Source organism: Psammomys obesus, unplaced genomic scaffold (genome assembly GCF_907164565.1).
Source record: "Psammomys obesus unplaced genomic scaffold, mPsaObe1.curated_primary_1811, whole genome shotgun sequence".
NCBI lineage: Eukaryota > Metazoa > Chordata > Mammalia > Rodentia > Muridae > Psammomys > Psammomys obesus.
Window position 1 is genome coordinate 21545174 of NW_026596109.1, and position 5083 is coordinate 21550256.

The window sequence follows — 5083 nt, forward strand, 5'->3', positions numbered from 1 at the left end:
TTGTGGAAGTGCAAACCCGCCACTATGGAAATCAGTGGGGGTGGTTTCCCAGGTAACGTATCTCAAGATCCAGATTTATTACTGTTAGGCATTGTACTAGTCAGGGTTTAGAGTAGCAGAACTTAGAGTTGGAGAGATGGCTCAGAGGTTAAGAGCACTGTCTGCCCTTCCAAAGGTCCTGAGTTCAATTCCCAGCAACCACATGCTGGCTCACAACCATCTATAATGAGATCTGCTGCCCTCTTCTGGTGTGCAGGCACACATGCAGACAGAATACTGTATACTGTATAAGTAATAAATAAATCTTAAAAAAGAAAAAAAGAAGGGATTTATTAGAATGAGGTACAAGCTGCAGCCCAACTGATCCAACAGGCTGACGGAACAGAAAGTCCAAGAATCTAGTAGTTAGTTGCTCAGCCCGCAAGGCTGGGTATCTCAGCTGGTCTAAAGTGTATACTGGAATCCCAATGCCAGTGAAAGAATGGACTTGCTGGCAAGGCAAGGGTAAGCAGGCAAAGAGCAATAGCTTCCATGCCCTTATATAGGCTTCTTGCACAATGTGGGGCCCAGATCAAAGCTGCTTCTTCCCACCTCAAGATCTGGACTAAAGGTAAGTCATCCTACTTGAAAGGTCTGGATTAGAAGTAGATTCTCCTACTTCAAAATAAGCAAAAATTCCCTCACAGATAACCTCCACTTCCAGATGTCGTCAAGCTGACAAACAAGAATAGCCATCACAGGCATTGTTTTAGGATTACTTTCTTAAAGAACCCAGACCCACCTGCCAAGGGGTAGTCCCAAGCACAAAGTGCTGGGGCCATCCCACACAGATTACTAATTAAGAAAGTACTCAAGCCTGGTGGTGGTGGCACTCACCTTTAATCCAGCACACATGGTAAACCTTATGAGCCAAGAATGGCTGGGCCCCACCCCAAGATCAGGCCACAAAATCCCTCCAATCCCGGGCCACCCTGGACAGCTCTACTCCGACCCCCAAGAAGCCCCAAGAACTTCTGCCTCCTGCTCAGTTCTTTGCTGCTTCTCACCAAACAGAGGCAGTCACCCTCTTGTGTCTTTCCCGGTTAATCTCTTGTATGTGGTTTGTTGTGCAGTGTGACTTTATGGTGTTTCTTGGCTTCTGACTGTCAGGAAACCTTTCCCTTCAGAGCTGTAACACTTGCGTTAGGGAAATCTTCCCCCTTAGAGCTGCAAAACGTCCACTAGGGAAGCCTCCCCTCAGAGCTGTAACACTTAAACTCAAAAACCAAAATGGAGAGAGAGAAAGAGTACCCTGCAGGCCTGCCTATAGTCCGATCTGTTTGTTTCTTTGTTTTTCTGGTTTTTCAAGACAGAGTTTCTCTGTGTAGCCCTGGCTGTCCTGGAACTCACCTTGTAGACCAGGCTGGCCATGAACTCACTGAGATTTGCCTGCCTCTGCCTCCCCAGTGTCGGGACTCTGGCTTATGACTTATGGAGGCATTTTCTCTATTGAGGCTCCCTCCTCGCCAGTGACTCTAGCTTGTGTCAAGTTCACATAAAACTAGCCAGCACTAGCATATATCCAAAGGATACTTCATCCTATCACAGAGACACTTACTCAGCCATGTTCATTGCTGCTCTATTCATAATAGCCAGAAATTGGAAACAGCCTAGATGCCCCTCAACAGAAGAATGGATAAAGAAAACGTGGTAAACTCAAACAATGAAGTATTATTCAACCATTAAAAAAAAAAAAAATGAAATTGTGAAAATTTCAGGCAAATGGATGAAACTAGAAAAAAATCATCCTGAGTGAATATCCCAGATCCAGGAAGACAAATATGGTATGTGTTTGCTTACACGTGTTTATTAGCTCTTACATCAATGATATCTCAGCTACAATCCATAAACCACAGAGGTTAGGTCTAGAGTAAGGGACTAGGAGGACATATGGATCTCATTAGGAAAGGGAAATAGAGTAGATAGTTATGGATGACAATGGGGCCTGGAATGGGAAGATCTAATGGGGAAACCAAGAGAGACAGCTAAAATTAAGGGCCATTTGAGTAGTATTGAAACCTAATACAGTAGAACTTCCTAAAATACACACATATATGAAGGTGATCTAAGTGAGACCACCGAACTGGAGAGACAGCCCCAACTGGCCATCTCATGTCATTAAGTAAGTTTCCAGTCCTGGGATTAAGTATCATCTAATTGAGTTCAAATGGACCCATGGGAATCCACAAACAGCCCAGGCTGTTGCCGAGACTGTAGGTTGCTCTCCACAAACTGACAGCAAGGCTCCATTGCTGAAGACAACACCTACATTACTCATTGAACATGGAGAAGTCAAGCTGATGCCTACATAGAGCCTTCACCCCTGTGTTCTAGTGTCTTTGGTATAGGAATGTACTCTGCATGCTACCAAAAGAGAAACCTAAACACCAAGCCAGCCACAAACCCTCTTGTAGACAATGGTGTCCTGCACGAAAGATAAGCTATTTTAATGGTGGCAAAAAGCTTGTGGGAGTAACCAGCCAGTATCTCCACAAGACAGAACCAACATACATCACTGCTCAGTTGACCAAGAACTTGAGACTATAGCCCACGGGCCTAGAATAAAACCAACCACTGTTCTGAAGAAAGAAAGAAAGAAAGAAAGAAAGAAAGAAAGAAAGAAAGAAAGAAAGAAAGAAAGAAAGAAAGAAAGAAAGAAAGAAAGAAGGAAAGAAGGAGGAAGGGAGAGAGAGAGAAAGGGAGAGAGAGGGAGGGAGGGAAAGAAGGAAGGAAGGAAAGAGAGAAAGAGAAAGAGAGACAGAAGAAAGGAAGGAAGGAAGGAAAGAAGGAAGGAAGAAAGAAAAAGTTTTGGGTTTTCTTAATAATTTAATTTAATTTTGTGTACATTAGTGTTGAGGTGTCAGATCCCTTGGAACTGGTATTACAGACAGTTGTGAACTGCCATGTGGGTGCTGGGAATTAAACCCTGGTCCTTTGGAATAGCAGACAGTGCTCTTAACCACTAAGCCATGTCTCCAGTCCCAAGTTTTGTTTTTTAAAGAACTATTATTTTTTAAGTCACAATCAAAGGACTCCTAATGACATTTTGCTATACTCATACATCAGTGTCTTGCTCAGTCATCAGAGAAGCTTGCTCCTGCAGCAGACAGGAACAAATGCAGAGACAGACATTAGGCAAAGGGAGAGAGACAGACAGACCTGGGAACACTCAGCCCTAAGGGGGTCACTCCCCTCAGGGCTCATGGTATGCTATGGAAGTACAAAGACTGAATGCCAGGGTGGAAGACACCTAGAAAACAGGCCCTCTCAAATCAGTGGGTCAAGCACATAAGAACTCGCAGAGACTGAAGCCGCAAGCACAGGGCCTGCGTGGATCTGCGCTGGGTCCTCAGCGCATTTATCATGGCTTCCATCCAGTTTAGTGTTTTTATGGGATTCCTGAGGATGTGAACAAGTAGGTCTGTTTCTTGTGCCTTCTCTTGGCCTCGTTTCCTTCTGTTTGTTTGTTTGTTTGTTTGTTTGTTTTGTCCAATTCAGCAGTGTTAATTTTTGTTTTATATTTTATTATTTAAAAAAAGAATAACTGGGGCTGGAGAGATGGCTCAGAGGTTGAAAGCACTGGCTGTTCTTTCAGAGGTCCTGAGTTCAACCACATGGTGGCTCACAACCATCTATAGTGAGATCTGGTGCCCTCTTCTGGCCTGCAGGTGTATATGCAGACAGAACATTGTATATATAATAAAAGAAATAAATCTTTTAAAAAAAAGAAAAAAAAAGAAAACCACACTTAATTTAAAAAAATAATAACTGGGGGAGGGGCGGCTGGAGAGATGGCTCAGCGGTTAAGAGCACTGTCTGCTCTTCCAGAGGTCCTGAGTTCCATCCCTAGCAACCACGTGGTGGCTCCCAACCATCTATACTGGGATCTGAATCTCCTGGCGTGCAGGTGTATATGCAGCCTGTATAAACCTATATATAAGCTGTATAAACCTACCACAGTGACTAAGCTAGTCACTAACAGATGCATACTTGGTACATATTTTTAAAGGTTCCATATATGGTGGGCTTCCTTTATTTCATGCATTCACTTGACAAATGAGCCCTTCACAAGTCTGGTAACTAAAACCTGGTTGTCAAGAAGCCTTCACAAACCGGGAACTTGGCATGGGCAGCGGACTGTGCCGGCAGCTCCCTACCTCAGCTGTCGTAAAGCAGAGCTGGTGCTAGAAAGGGTGCGGATAGTCTTTTGGCCTCTGTGAGGGGTTGCCAGCCAGAGTGCTAGTGTGATCCAAATGTTGGCGCGGCTTACCTGCTCCAGGTCACTCAGAGGCTAGCTGGGCAGCCGCGAAGCTCAAGCTTAATGCGCACCCTAAGAACAAGACCAGGCCCATTAGCCCCCAGCAGGAAGACGGTGAGTCTCTGCAAAGTGAGCACAGGGCTTCACTGAAGCTGCTCCAAGCTGCTCTCTCTGCTTGCAAACTGGCTGATTTAATGGACACGGTTTTAGTTGAATCTTTCGAAACCAAGGAGTGATCACATTCTAGCCTCTACTCCACTTTCTTCAGTGTTCTAAGACTGACAATCAGTCTTCCAAGTTTAACACGAGTGTCATTTTCCACACTATGAGCAGTCACGAGCTTTCCAGTGTACGGTGTGTTTGAACAGCCAGCCACCGCCCTATCCTAGCTCGTACATACATTTTCTGTTCTGCCGAAGCAGCTTATACCGAAATGACGGGCAAGGAAAGATTGTCTCCATTCTTTTAACTCGAGCTCCCTTCTCTCCCACCTAGCCCTCTCGTGCACTCTCTCCCGTCGGTCACCAAGATCAAGCCCGGAGGATCCAGTTGCTAAGAGACAGGACGCTGAGAGGGTGGGGACGCCGCACTGCGACAGGCCCGGGACCCGAGGCCGGAGGGGGCAGGGGCCGGGGCAGGCGAGGCGGTGGGCGGTGCTCCGGGGCGGGAGCTCCTCGGTCATTGGGCCGCCCGCTGCGGCGCTGGCCGGCGATTGGCCGGGCCGCAGGGCCGACGCTCCGCCCCCCGGCACGCGCGCGGGGCGGCCGGCTCGCGGGCGCGGGCGGG